The following is a 16,269-nucleotide window of genomic DNA, read 5'->3' on the forward strand; positions in this document are numbered from 1 at the left end:
TCTCTTCCAAAACATATATACCGTTGAAAAGAAGCAAGGACAAAGCGTTATGCAACTTAGTTACTTTTAGTCAGTAATAACTCTGGTAGATGTTGTAGGAAAGAAGTTTGAAATTATTCAAGAAAGTGAGAGTTGAAAATTACCCCTTTTCCCACAGGTATAATTATTCCTCCACAGGACAGATAATTCAGTTACTCATTAAAAAGAGAAGTTGCTGTTTAGAAACAAGTTTATCAATTCACTGGAAATACAATTTCCACTCGACGAAACATTACAGGTACCTCCCAAAATGATGTGCAGTGTAAGAGAGCATCTGCGGATGTTGTTTACACAACATACACGTGCAGATTACTGTCATCCAAGACTAGACTAGCAAGTCTAATATCTGTTGCCCTATACTTTTTGTTTCTTCTTCCACAACACTTGCAACTTACCTTGTTGATGATTACCTACTTTATGAATCACTTAAAAATCCCTTCTAGAACAACACAGGATACATATCAATTAAGTACACAATAGAGAGTAATATAAGCTTTCAGCATACACTTTTGAATTAATTTTATCTACCTATGACAGAGATGTTGGAAAAACTTATCAGCAATCACTTTCCGTATCACTTTTTTAAAAAATGTTTATTCATTTTTGAGAGAGAAAGGGAGAGCCCATGCAAACAAAGGAGGGGCAGAGAGAGAGAGAGAGAGGGAGACAGAAAATCCGAAGTGGGCTCTGCACTGACAGCAGAGACCTCAATGCGGGGCTCGAACTCACGAACCCTGAGATCATGACCTGAGCCAAAGTCAGACGCTTGAATGACGGAGCCACCCAGGCACCCCCATTTTCCTTTGTTTAAATTTTTTATTGAGGGAGAGATGACACAAGTGAACGAGGGCAGAGAGAGAGAAAGAGAGACAGAATCCCACGAGGGGCAGAGAGCAAGGGAGAGACAGAGAGAGAGAGAAGAGGGGCTCACCCGAAGTGGGGCTCGTGCTCACCCAAAGCAGGGCTTGAGCTCACCCAAAGCCGGGCTCAAACTCACGAGATCATCCCCTGAGCCGAAGCCAGATGCTTAACCAACTGAGCCACCCAGGCACCCCCACTTTACCTTTTAACCCCTGCATGTGAAGAATCAAATGGAATCAATTTGGGGGAATTTTACTGTCTTGAGAAAAATGACCATTTTATACTCTGTTGGTAGGTACAGAAATTAATATAAGCTTTCCTGAGAGCAATTTAAAAATATGGATCAAAGACCTTTTTTAAATTTTTTATACTTTAACCAAACTATATTATATTGAAGAATTTATTGCAAGTAACCAGAAATGTAGGAACAGATTTATATAAAAGACATTCTTGACAGCACTAATTAAAATACAGAAAGATGAAAAAACAAGCAGAATTCAATCTGTTAAATAATGATGTTTCTTGGACTATGGTGGACTTTTCCATGGCCATTAAAATTGCGATTTGGAATAGACATTAAATTATTAGAAGTATTCACTGTTAAGAACGTGCTGTGTTATTTCCAAGAATCTCACACTTCACAACACTAAAGAAGTTTTCTTTCCTGGAAAATCCTATAACGTTACAAAACTGCCCCTACACATCTGTCATACAAAAGTAAAGAGTTCAAATATTTCTTTAAAACCGAGATGCTATACCTCAAACTGCATACTTCATGTTCCCATTCCACTTTTTGATGCTCTAACCATGATGTCACGTCTTTGGCTTCTTGTAGCTCGTTTTGTAGTGCACTAACCGTTTTTTCCATTTTTTTAATTTTTCCCGTAAGTCGTTTACAGTGATTTTTGTTAAGTTTCCTTAATCTTTCATAAGAAACAAGTATATTTTGGATTTTTAAGAAGCCAGCAGAATCTGCATCAGAGAAGAAACAGAAACAGAAATAAAATATATGAGTACTTCTTGCATATACAGGACGGTGCATCTTCAATTCACTCATTCACACATCGAATAAATATATACCTTCAATGTAAGACATTATACTCAGCTCTACAGATACACTAGAGAAGACCCCTGGTTCGCGATTAGCTTAAAGTTTGGTGAAGGAGAAAGACAACTCAAATGACAAGTCTAAATTCAGATAGTTCCTATCAGAAAACAGAGTTCTGTGATCATAACTTGATCCAGATTGGGCCCAAGAAAGATAGATTTCCCTGAGGAAGAGGTAACTCTACTGAGGAGTGAAGGATGAGCAGGAGGCAACTAAGCAAAGGAGGAAGACAAGCACTCTCGACAGTCTAGAGCATGTGCCGAAGTTCCACTGTAACCTGCTTCTGGCCAACATGGAGTAACACATACTGATTGATCTTCCTACCTGAAGCAGGCAAAACCAAAACAGACAAATTACAATTTTAACATGATTTTCAAGACACAGAACTTCAGACAATGAAGGACAATGATCCCTGAAAACAAAACACGTTAGCCTAACACATGCCCAAGCTCACTGCCTTGGGAGAGTTTTCAGGCTACGACCCAGGAGACATAAATGACTTAAATAGACTCCTCCAGACTCCTTGAGTCGAGGTGACGAAACTGAGAGTCTGGTGAATTCAAGGCACATAGAGATGACAGGTCAGCATCCAGGAGAGGAGAAAGCAGAACACAGAAAGAACCCTGGACATCTGCAGAGGGTCCCCTTTGGCTACTCAGCAGAGTAACAACCAATGCATACATGGAAGGAAGTCATCAAGGGAAAAAAATCTGAAAAGATAGAGGAAACACTGCCTGGTGCTCCCAACAGCACAAGGGACAGTATCTATTCACATTAGCTAGGATAGAAAAACTCATAATTTGCTTTAGGCTGATCACCACTCTGGATTCATCCAACAATTCGTAATAGCAACACTAAAGGATCCATCTGTTTGTAAGTAACCTAACGATATCTCCAAACAAAGCATGAAAAGATAACTAGAGGCATAGAAGCTATTGTTTTAAAAACCAAATAGCACTTACAGACATGTAAATTATGTTAGACATGAACAATACGATGGACAGGAATAAACACATATGAGACATCACAAAACAAAAGACTGAAGTTTAACATTGGCAACCCGGGAGACAACTTCAAGGGGGAAATACACAATTGCCCAAAGAGGCAGGGGAAAGGGAGAGGAAAAAAAATGGCCCAAATCTTCCTAAACTTCATGAAAACTATAATCCCACTGACCCAGGAAGGATCTGTCTAGGAAAGAAGAGATGGAAGTCAACTATTGTAATTTTCCTAAACTATATACGATGTGGTATAACATTAATGGAAGCTAGACTGTGATGTTTAACCCCCAGACTATAAAACCTAAACCAACCACCACAATAGCCAAACTGAAAAGTTCTAGCTAGGAAGCCTAAACAAATAAGTGAATAAGTGAATAAATAAATAAATAATAAATGGATAACACTGAATCATAAAAATGACTCGGTTAAAAGAAAGCGGAAAAAGAGAGAACAGGAACAAGGGGCAGATAGGACAAATGCAAATCAAACAGCATGATGACAGATTCAAATCAACTCTGTCAATAATCACAGCAAATGAAAATGGTCTAAAAGCCTCAACTAAGATGCAGAGTGTCAGAATGGATAAAAACGGAAGACTCGGCTATATGCTACCTATACAAAATGCACTTCAAATGTCAAGACAGAAATTTGTTCAAAAGACAGAAATATGACATAGCACACTAACACTTGACCAAAGAAGGCTGAGCTAGAGTGGCTATATGAATACCAGACAACACAGTTCCAAAACAAAAAATTATTACCAGCAATAAACAACAGGTCATTGTATAATCATAAAAGGGTCAATTAAGAGCAATCTTAAATGTTCATGGATCCGTTAATAGCTTCAAAGTACCTGAAGCAAAAATTGATAGAACCGAAAAGAGAAATAGGCAAATTCACAATTATAGTCTGATATTTCAATAGGCACAACATCAGCAAGGACACAGTAGACTTGACCGCCACTAGTCTTCCCAAGGATCCATGGAACACTTACCAAAAGAGACGATACTCTGGGTCATAAAATAACTCTTAATAAAAGGAAGAAGTCAAGAGGCCTGAAGTCATAAAAGTGTGTCCCTTGACCACAAAGCAATCAAATCAGAAATCAAGAACAAAAATATCTCTGGAAAACACTCAACTATTTGCGAACTACAGAACACATCGAAATATCCCCTGGGTCAAAGAACTAATGAAAAGAGAAAAAAATTAGAAACGATTCTGAACTGTATGAAAATGAAACCACAGTAGAATTTGTAGAGTCCTGCTTTAGTAGCACTCACATGAAGACTGATGGCACTGAATGTATACATTAAAAAAGAAGAGGGAAGTGCGATGCTCCTTGCTGCCTTTGTGGCTCCTCCCCTGCTTCCCAGGCGCCCCTCCCCACCCTGCTCCTGTGGCAGTTGGAGAGCTAGAACTTTGTTCACCTGCCCACAGAGCTGGCTTTCAGCCTGGTAGGGGCGGGGTGCACCACCTGCCCGGAATTGAAGGTGGGGGAGTAGCTGCAGGAGGCGACCACCCTACTCTGAGGTGGGCAGGGGCCATACCCCCGCCCCCTGCTCCCCCAGCCCCTGCCAACCCCCCCCCGCCGCCCCACGGCCCCCTACGCCACTCCCCACCCCGGCCACCCCACCCACGCCAAACCCCGCCCCCGCACTTCCAGCCACCTCACCCCCCCCCGCCACCCACCCCCCCACCACCGCCGCCCCCCACTCTACTGCCACCCCCCACCCCCGCCGCCATCCCTGACCCTCCCGCCACCCACCACCCCCGCCACCTCCCCGCCCTAACCAACCCCTGACCTTGCCACCGCTCTCCTCCGCCCCCACCACACCCCCTCCCCCCATGCCCCGGGCCCCCCCACCACACCACCCGCGCCAACCCCTGCCCTTGCCACCCCCCGCCACCCCGTCCCTGCCGCGCCCCCCCTCCGAACCCGCCACCCTCCCCCCTTCTGCTGGACCCAGAGGCGGCGACAGTGGCAGAGGCATGGGCCCTTCTGGAAGGGAGAGCCCAATGTCTGTGCACCTGTCTCCCCTCCCTTCCTCTCCACCCCTGCCATGGGTTTTGTGTTCTAGCTCCCCATCTTTTTCTGATTACCTACATCATCACCCTTCTTCCGGCCAGCCTCGTGTCCCAGCTTCTTGCCACAGTTTCTCTCACTTATGCCTCAGTTACTCAGGCTCTTTTTACCCTAGTCCTGCCAGAGACTTCGCACAACCAGCAGCACTTAATAGTCTCTTTCATGGGATGTCCCCGTCCTTCCCCTCTCCCCACATCCTATTCGGGGCTGATGGCAGCCAGGAAGCCTTCCTATTGCGTTTACCGGCAGTTTCCACCTGGCCCTGACGCTTGGCGCAGATCAAATCCACCATGCCCACGCTGCGAAGGGCCCCTAGGAGAACCACTTGTCCCATGGTGGTATTGGACAAGATGTTCTCTGTTTTTCTGGGGTTGTTTATTTTAGTCTGAATATTTGTTACTTTCCACCGCTATACTTTACAAAGGTATGTTCTGGTCGCATGACAAGGAGTTAGAAATGAGCCAGAGACCCTTTGCAGGTAAGGAGATGACTTCGACATTTAGGATTAAAGGAAGAAAGGAGAAACAGAATGTTAAGAAGGTTATATTGCTCAAAGTATTTTGATATCTTTTGTGATCTGAGGAAGTACAGATTACTGACCCTACACAGATTGACCCTTTGGGAGAAAATTTCATGATGCTTGATTCGCTCTTGGAGTAACGTAAACACAAGTTCTCAAACCTGCATATTCTCTCAGCTGGAATCAGCTGTATATCTGAATGTTCACTTCCATCAGAACTTGTATAAGAGAAAGAATGGGAGTCTGGTTCAACAAAAATGACTACGTCCGGGACCTGAAAAGGGTCATTCTGGTTCCTAATAGTGTATATGGCCATTTTAGTGGGCACAGATCAGGATTTTTACAGTTTACTTGGAGTATCCAGCACTGCAAGCAGTAGAGAAATAAGACAAGCTTTCATGAAATTGGCATTGAAGCTACATCCTGATTAAAAAAAAAAAACAAAAAAACAAAAAACAAGAATAACCCGGGGTGCCTGGGTGGCTCAATCAGTTGAGCGTTCACCTTCCGCTCGCTCGGGTCATGATCTCACAGGTCGTGGGTTGGAGCCCCGCATCGGGCTCTGTGCTGATGCCTTGGAGCCAGGGGCCTGCTTTGGATTCTGTGTCTCCCTCTCTCTCTCTGTCCCAGCCCACTTGCATTCTGTCTCTGTCTGTCTCAAAAGTAAATAAACATTGGGGCGCCTGGGTGGCGCAGTCGGTTGAGCGACCGACTTCAGCCAGGTCACGATCGCGCGGTCCGTGAGTTCGAGCCCCGCGTCAGGCTCTGGGCTGATGGCTCAGAGCCTGGAGCCTGTTTCCGATTCTGTGTCTCCCTCTCTCTCTGCCCCTCCCCCGTTCATGCTCTGTCTCTCTCTGTCCCAAAAATAAATAAATGTTGAAAAAAAAATTTAAAAAAAAAAGTAAATAAACATTAAAATCAATCAATCAATCAATCAATCCACCAAACAAACAAATGAATAACCCTAAAGTACGGAGTGGTTTTTCAAAAATAAATAGAGCATATGAGGTACTCAAAGATGAAGATCTGTGGGAAAAGTATGACAAATATGGAGAAAAGGGACTTGCAGATAATCCAGAAAATGGCCCGTATGAAAGCTGGGATTATGGTTGTTATGATTTTGGTATTTATGACGATGATCCTGAAAGCAGAACATTGGATAGAAGAGAACTGGATGCTGCTGTTAATTCTGGAGAACTGTGGTTTGTGAACTTGTACTCCCCAGGATGTTCACACTGCCATGAATTAGCTCCCACATGGAGAGACTGTGCTCAAGAAGTAGATGGATTACTTCGAATTGGTGCTGTTAACTGTGGTGGTGATAGAATGCTTTGCCGAATGAAAGGAGTCAACGGATCTCCCAGCCTCTTCCTTTTCAGGTCTGGAACGGCCACAGTGAAATATCATGGTGACAGATCAAAGGAAAGTTTGGTGAGTTTAGCCATGCAGTGTGTTAGAAGCACGGTGACAGAATTATGGACAGGAAATTTCGTTCACTCCATAGAAAGTGCTTTTGCTGCTGGTGTTGGCCAGCTGATCACTTTTTGTTGCCAAGGAGGAGATTGTTTAACTTCATAGACATGACTCAGGCTCAGGGGCGTGTTGGATAGTGTTGTTAATGTAGGATGGATGGACTGTGCCACCCAGGACAAACTTTGTAAAACTTTGGTATTATGACAAGTACTACTGCCTATTTTCCTCCTGGCGCCACATTAAATAACAGAGAGAAAAGCAGCGTTTTGGTCCTTAATTCATTGGATGCTAGAGAAATATATTTGGAAATCGTGCATAGTCTTCCAGATTTTGAACTGCTTTCGGCAAATACACGAACGGGTCGATTGGCTCGTCGTTGGTGGCTCTTACTGTTTAGTTTTGGCAAACATGAAAATTCAAATGATCCTGAGTTGAAGAAACTCAAAACTCTACTCCAAAGTGAACATATGCAAGTTGGCAAGGCTGACTGTGCCTCTGCACCAGACATCTGTAGTAATCTCTCTCTATTTCGGCCATGTCTAGCAGTATTTAAAGGACAAGGAACCAAAGAATATGAAATTCATCACGGAAAGAAGATTCTATATGATATACTGGCATTTGCCAAAGAAAGTGGTAATTCTCATGTTGCCACGCCTGGACCTCAAAATTTTCCTGCCGATGACAAGGAACCGTGGCTTGTTGATTTGTTTGTGCCATGTTGTCCACCATGTCGAGCTTTATTGCCAGAGTTACGCAAAGCCTCAAAGCATCTGTGTGGTCAGCTTACGTTTGGTACACTAGATTGTATGGTTCACGAGGGACCCTGTAACACATAAAACATTCAGGCGGATCCAACAACAGTGGTATTGAACCAATCCAAGGTTCATGAATATGGAAGACATCACTCTGCTGAACAACAGATCTTGGAATTCATAGAGGATCTTAGGACTCCTTCAGTGATCTCCCTGACGCCCGCCACTTTCAATGAACTAGTTAAACAAAGAAAACATGATGAAGTCTGGATGGTTGACTTCTACTCCCCATGGTGTCATCCATGTCAAGTCCTAATGCCAGAATGGAAAAGAATGGCCCGGACACTAACAGGACAGTTATTGTGGGCAGTATAGACTGCCAACAGTATCGTTCTTTTTGTGCCCAAGTAAATGTTCAGGGATACCCTGAGATAAGATTTCCCCCCCACACCAAATAAAGCTTTTAAGTATCACAGTTACAAGGGTTAGAAGAGAGATTAGGGGTCTAGGATTTCTACCTCAAGCATCCACAGATCTAATGCCTCAGACTTTCGTTGAAAAAGTTGTGCAAGGGAAAAATCACTGGGGGATTGAATTCTATGCTCCTTGGTGTGGACCTTGGCAAATTTTTGCTCCCGAGTTTGAGCTCTTGGCTAGGATGATGAAAAGAAAAGTGAAAGCTAGAAAAGTCGACTGTCAGGCTTACGCTCAAGCATGCCAGAAAGCTGGCCTCAGAGCCTATCCGACTGTTAAATGTTATCCTTACGAAAAAGCAAAGAGAAACATTTGGGGAGAGCAAACAGATGCCAGAGATGCAAAAGCGATCACTGCCTTAATATATGAAAAACTGAAAAATCTCCACACTCATGGAAAGAGAGATAAGGATGAACTTTAATGATGTGAAGATGAAGAAAAAAGAGAAAAGGAATTCTAACACATGGCATCAGAGGATCATCTTTGTAGGATGTTGCTACATTCTGGGTTGGAATAAAGGAACATTATCTCAGAAATGTAATCGCACCGTCTGAATTCTGTACAACATTGGTATAAATGAAGGGTCTGCAAGCTTTTTCTGTAAAAGGCCAAACTGTAAATATTTTAGGCTTTGTAGACCATGTACATCTGTCACATAGTCCTTTGTTTTTGCTTTGTTTACAACCCTTTAAAAAGTCTGAAAACTTTTCTTGGCTCAGGGCCATACACAAACAGGCCAAGCCACATTCAGTCCATGGGCCACAGATTGCTAAGCCCTGGAAATGATACTAAACCTGCCTGGCTCAAGCAGGAACCTGCTCTGTCATGTACATACACGTCTAGGGTCTATTCCTTAAAGTTTTGTGGCTGGCCTGAAAGGAAATAACTTGGTATTTAGTTACCTGTCTTAAAAACTGTGTGAAATGGCCACCATGTGGCCAGGAGATACCTGATTTTCATGCTGTATTTTAGTGAAGAGAGTTTCTTCTTTTTTCTTTCTGAAGGTTGAAGAACTGAATTTAATTTTTCACAATTGAGAAAAATTTTGGTAAAATAACTCCAATAGATTTCTACAGCATCTGGAAGAAGAAGGAGAAGAAAGAAGAAGAAGAAGGAGAAGAAGAAGAAGAAGAAGAAGGAGAAGAAGAAGAAGAAGAAGGAGAAGAAGAAGAAGAAGAAGAAGAAGAAAAGAAGAAGAAGAAGGAGGAGGAGAAGGAGGAGGAGGAGAATGGGAAGGGGACGAAGAAGGAGGGGAAGAAGAAGGAGAGGAAGAAGAAGAAGAGGATGAGGAAGAAGAGAGGTCTGTTGGTTCCATCTTTAGAAACTAGAAAAAGAAAACAAATTAAAGCCAAACCAAGCAGACAAAAGGAACTAATAAAACTCAAAGAGAAAATCACATGAAAGAAAGCAGAAAAATGATAGAGAATAATCGATGAAACTAAATGCTTTCAGGAGGTGAAAAACAGGGTTAAATTTCTACCAAGACTGATCCTGAAATGAAGAGAAACAAAGGAAATATTAACAATATATCAGAAATTAGTACTGTGCCATTACTAGAGATTCACAGATACTAAAAATATGACAAAGTAATATTATGAACTTTATATAATTAATCTGAAAACTCAGATGCAGTGGGTAAATCCATGGAAGACAGAAATTAGCAAAGCTCAATCAAGAATAAGGGGTACCTTGCTGGCTCAGTTGGTAGAGCATGTGACTCTTGATCTCTGGATTGTGATTTCAAGCCCCATGTTGGGTGTAAAGATCGCTTAAAAATAAAATACAGTAAAATGAAATGAAATGAAATGAAATGAAATGAAATGAAATAAAAAATAAAATAAAGGAAAAAAAAGAATAGATTAGCTACCTAACTCTATATCTATAAAAGAAACTGAAGTCTTAGTTAAAGATCTTTCCACACAAAACAATTTCAGGGCCAAGTGGCTACTCTGGTAAATTCAACCAACATTTTAGGAACAGATGTCATCTATTCTACACAGTCTCCCCCAAAAGTGGAGAGGAGAAATATTTCTCCCCTCATTCTATAATGCTAGCATTACCTGAAACCAAAATTAGACAAAGATACTATAAGAAAGAAAATTCTGTCATAAGCATGGGAGCAAAATTTCTGAAGAAACCATCCACAAATCAAATCTAACACTACATTAAAGAGGGGGTGAGTCAACATGACAGAGAAGTAGGGGGACGTGAAATTACCGCATCCCTCAAACACAGCAGTGAGGCAAGAAGACGTGGAAATCTAGGAATCCAGGCTACAGAGTGACATAAACATCTCCAGGGGCCCAGGGGGACAACTTGCCAGGTCATGGAGATTTTTAATCTATTTTTTCTGCACCTCTTCTGTATCTCCTTCTTCTTTATTTTCCTCTCTCTCTCTCTCTCTGTCTCTCTGTCTCTCTCTCTCTCTCTCTCTCTCTCTATCTATCTCTTTTCCCTCCTTGGATTAAGTTGTATAGTATCTCTGATTCTCTGCCTGGTCAATTTTTTGTGTCTTCTCTTTTCCCTTGCCCCTGTCATTTCTCCCTTTGTATGGGATAAGACAACTTCCATCACCCCCCCCCCCACTGTTTAAATTCGTTTCCAAGGTTACATTATGAACAAATCTAAGCACACCTAGTGGAATGGCCAACCCACCAATAGGAGTAGGGAAATAAAGCAACCAGAGTCACAACAAGAGAGAGCATGAAACACACTCCAAAAATACCTGTTGAAGGGCCAGGCCCTGGACAGCATATGACTCCTTTTAAAAATAGTAGTGCTCTCAGGTGCAGGACACATGACAACTAGGTAAACACATAAAGTACTGAACACTGATGAAATGGACGAATTCTCCTCAAAAGGAACTCCAGGAAGAAATGACAGCTAGAGAACTGCTCAAAACAGATATAAACAATAAATATACCGGTTCAAGAATTTAGAATAATAGTTGTAAGATTAACAGCTGAGCTTACAAAAAAAGCATAGAAGACAGGAAAGAATCTATTGCTGCAGGGATCAAGGAACTGAGAAATAGTCACAACAATGAAGAAATATTGTAAATAAGATGCAAAATAAACTAGATGCAGTAATAGCAAGGATGGAGGAAACAGAGGGTAGAATAAGTGACATAGAAGATGAAATTATCGGGGCGCCTGGGTGGCGCAGTCGGTTAAGCGTCCGACTTCAACCAGGTCACGATCTCACGGTCCGTGAGTTCGAGCCCCGCGTCGGGCTCTGGGCTGATGGCTCAGAGCCTGGAGCCTGTTTCCGATTCTGTGTCTCCCTCTCTCTCTGCCCCTCGCCCGTTCATGCTCTGTCTCTCTCTGTCCCAAAAATAAATAAACGTTGAAAAAAAAAAAAAGATGATGAAATTATGGAAAATGATGAAGCCAAGAAAAAGGGTGATAAGAAAATATTAGACCATGAGGGGAGTATTAGAAAACTAAGTGATTCAATGAAATGTAATAATATCCATATCATCAAAGTTCCAGCATAAGAGAGAGAAAAGGGCAGAAGGTTTACTTAAACAAATTATAGGTGACAACTTCCTTAATCTGGAGAAGGAAGCAGACATCCAAATCCAGCAGGCACAGACAACTCCCTTCAGATTCAACAAGGATAGGTCTTCTCCACAGCATATCATAGTGAAACTGGCAAGTTACAAAGAGAAAGAGAGAATTCTGAAAGCAGCAAGGGACAAACGGGCCTTAACCTACAAGGGTAGACACATATGGGTAGTAGCAGACCTGTCCACTGAAACTTGGCAGGCCAAGAGGGGATGGTAGGAGAAAGTCCATGTGTTGAATAGGAAAATATGCAGCTAAGAATCCTTTCTCCAGCAAGGCTGTCATTCAGCATAGGAGAGATAAGCTTTCCCAGAACAACAAAAACTAAAAGGGCTCATGACCACTAAACCAGCCCTGCAGGAGATCCTCAGGAAGACTATGTGAATGGAATGTCGCCAAGTCTACAAAGGACCAGAAACATCACCACAAGCATGAAACCTACCGACAACACAATGACACTAAATCCATATCTTTAAATAATCACTCTGAATGTGAATGGACTAAATGCCCCTATCGAAACACACAGGGTATTGGGATGGATTAAAAACAACAACAACAAAATCCATCTATATGCTGTCTACAAGAGACTTATTTTAGACATGAGGACACCATTAGATTGAAGGTTAGGGGATGGAGTACCATGTATTATGCTACTGGAAGTCAAAAGAAAGCTGGAGTAGCCATACGTAGATGAGATTTCAAACTACAGACTCTAACAAGAGATGAAGAACGGCAATACGTCATAGTTAAGGGATCTATCCATCAAGAAGAGCTAACAATTGTAAATGTTGGTGGCCCCAACTAGAGACCCCACAAATATATACATTGATTAATCACAAACATAAGCAATCTTATTGATAATCATATGGAAATTGTAGGTGACTTTAATACTCCCTTGCAACAATGGACAGATCATCTAGGCAGAAAATCAATAAAGAAACAAAGGCTTTGAATGATACACTGGACCAGAGGGATTTGACAGACCTATTCAGAACTTTTCATCCAACAGCAGCAGAATACACATTCTTCTCGAGTACACGTGGAACATTCTCCAAAACAGATCACACAGGGGGTCACAAAACAGCCCTCAATAAATATAAAAGAACTGAGATCATACCATGCATATTTTCAGATCACAACACTATGAAACTTGAAATCAAACAAAAGAAAAAGTTTGGAAAGCTTCTGAATGCATGGAGGTTAAAGAACATCCTATTGGAGAAAGAATGGGTCAACCAGACGATGAAAAGAGAAATTAAAAAAATATGGAGGCAAACGAAAATGAAAACATGACAGTCCAAACCCTTTGGGATGCAGCAAAGGCAGCCCTAAAAGGAAAACACATTGCAATCCAGGCATTTCTCAAGAAATAAGAACAATCCAAAATACAAAATCGAACCTCACACCTAAAGAAACTAGAAGAAGAAGAGCAAAGAAACCCTACAGCCATTAGAAGAAATAATAAAGATTAGAGCAGAAATAAACACCATAGAATCCAAAAAAAAACCAAAAACCAAAAAACAAAACGCAAAACACAAAACAGTAGAACAGATTGGTGAATCTAAGAGCTGCTTTTTTTTTTTAACGAATAAATAAACTTGATAACCCCTTAGCCAGCTTTCTCAGAAAGAAATGAGAATCCAAAGAGATGAAATCATGAATGAACGAGGAGAGATCACAGTCAACACCACAGAAATTCAATTATTAGACAATACTATGAAAATTTATATGCCAACAAACTGGACAACCTGGAAGAAATGGACAAATACCTAGACAACCACACACTACCCAAACTCAAATGGGAAGAAATAGAAAATTTGAACAGACCCATAACCAGCGAAGAAATTCAATCAGTTATCAAAAATCTCCCAACGAATAGGAGTCCTGGGCCAGAAGTCTTCCCAGGGGAATTCTACAAGACATTGAAAGCAGAGTTAATACCTCTACTTTTCAAGCTGTTGAACAAAGAAATGGAAGAAAAGCTTCCGGACTCATTCTGTGAAGCTAGCATTACCTTGATTCCCAAAACAGATAGAGACCCCACTAAAAAGGAGAATGACAGGCCAATGTTCCTGATGAACATGGATGCCAAAATTCTTAACAAGATACTAGCAAATCCAATTCGGCAGTGTATGAAAGAATTCTTCACCATGATCAAGTGGGATTCATTCCTGGGCTACAGGGCTGGCTCAATATTCGCAAATCAATCAAAATGATACATCACATTAATAGAAGAAAGGATACGATCATCCATATGATCCTGTCAATAAATGCAGAAAAAAACATTTGATAAACTACGGCATCCTTTGTTAAGAAAAACCTTCAAGAAAGTTGGGATAGAAGGAACATACCTTAACATCATAAAAGCCATATATGAGAAGCTCGCTGCTAATATCATCCTCAATGGGGAGAAACAGAGAACTTCCCGCCCCCCCCCCCCACAGGAGATAAGGAACATGAAAGGGATGTCCACTCTCACCAGTGTTGTTTACCATACTGTTGGAAGTCCTAGCCTCAGCAATCACAACAAAATGAAATAAAACTCATCCAAATTGGCAAAGAAGAAGTTACACTTCAACTTTTCGCAGATGACATGATACTCTACATGGAAAACCCGAAAGACTCCACCAAAAAGCTGCTCGAACTGATACATGAATTCAGCAAAGTCACACGACACAAAAATCAACACACAGAAATTGATTGCACTTCTATATACCAATAATGAAGCCACAGAAAGAGAAATCAAGAAACTGAGCTCATTTACAATTACACCAAGAACCATAAAATGCCTAGGAATCAACCTAACCAAAGATATAAGAGATTGTATCCTGAAAACTATAGAAAAAATATCAAAGAAATTGAAGAAGACACAAAGAAATGGAAAAACATTCCATGCTCACGGACTGGAAGAAGAAATATTATGAAAATGTCGATACGACCCAAAGCAATCTACACAGTCAATGCAATCCCAATCAACATTGCACTGGCACTCTTCTCAGAGCTAGAACAAACAATCCTAAAATTTGTATGGAACCACAAAAGATCCCAGATAGCCAAAGTAATGTTGAAAAAGAAAACCAAAGCTGGAGGCGTCACAATCGCAGACTTTAGCCTCTACTACAAAGCTGCAATCATCAAGAGAGTATACTATCGGCACAAAAAGAGACACAAAGGCGAATGGAATAGAATAGAGAATCCAGAAATGGACCCACAAATGTATGGCCAACTAAACCTTGGCAAAGCATGAAAGAGTATCCAATGGAAAAAAGATAGGCTCTTTAGCAAATGGTGCTGGGAGAGCTGGACAGCACCATGCGGAAGAATGAAACTGGACCAGTTTCTTACACCATACATAAACTCAAAATGGATGAAAGACCTCAATGTGAGAGAGGAAACCGTCAAAACCCTAGAGGAGAACACAGGCCACAACTTCTTTGACCTTGGCCACAGCAACTTCTACTCAACACATCTCTGAAGGCAAGGGACATAAAAGCAAAATTGGACTATTGGGACCTCATCAAGGTAAAAAGCTTCTGCACTGCAAAGGAAACAATCCACAAAATTAAAAGGCACCAATGGAACGGGAGAAGATATTTGCAAATGACATAAAGGATTAGTATCCATACTCTATAAAGAATTTACCAAACTCAACACCTGAAAAACAAATAATCCAGGGTAAGAATGGGCAGAAGACATGAATAGACACTTTTCCAAAGAAGACATCCAGATGGCCAACAGGCACATGAAAGGATGTTCAAGGTCGCTCATCATCAGGGAAATACAAATCAAAACCACATTGAGATACCACCTCACACCAGTCAGAGTCGATAAAACTAACAACACAGGAAACAACAGATGTTGGTGAGGATGTGCAGAAATGGGAACTCTCTTGCACTGTCGGTGGGAATGCAGGGTTGGTGCAGCTGCTTTGGAAAACAGTGTGGAGGTTGGTTCCTCAAAAAATTAAAATAGAATTACCCTACAACCCAGGAATTGCACTACTAGGCATTTACCCAAGGGATACAGGAGTGCTGATTCATAGGGGCACATGTACCCCCACGTGTACAGCAGCACTATCAACAATTGCCATATTATGGAAAGAGCCCAAATGTCCACCAACTGATGAATGGGTAAAGATGATATGGTTTATATATACGATGGCTATTACTTGGCAGTGAGAAAGAATGAAATCGTGCCATTTGCAACAACATGGATGGAATTGGAGGGTAGTATGTGAAGTGAAATAAGGCAGTCAGAGAAAAACAGATATCATGTTTTCACTCATATGTGGATTTTGAGAAACGTAACAGAAAAACATGGGGGAACAGAAGAGGGAAAAATCTTTTCAGACAGGGAGGCAAACCATGAGAAACTTTTAAATGCAGAGAACAA

The 16,269-nt window shown here is 41.5% G+C and overlaps 1 protein-coding gene and 1 pseudogene across 1 annotated transcript in view; one reads left to right on the forward strand and one right to left on the reverse strand.

Annotated features, from left to right (window-relative positions):
- LOC147575472 (ankyrin repeat domain-containing protein 26-like) overlaps window positions 1-16,269 on the reverse strand; it is a 62,430-nt gene that overhangs the window by 299 nt on the left and 45,862 nt on the right. The window lies entirely within an intron of this gene.
- Window positions 5,848-9,148, forward strand: LOC112859392 (endoplasmic reticulum disulfide reductase DNAJC10-like; annotated as a pseudogene).

The sequence above is a fragment of the Puma concolor genome, chromosome D3, assembly GCF_028749965.1.
Source record: "Puma concolor isolate L17-30 chromosome D3, mPumCon1.1.hap2, whole genome shotgun sequence".
NCBI lineage: Eukaryota > Metazoa > Chordata > Mammalia > Carnivora > Felidae > Puma > Puma concolor.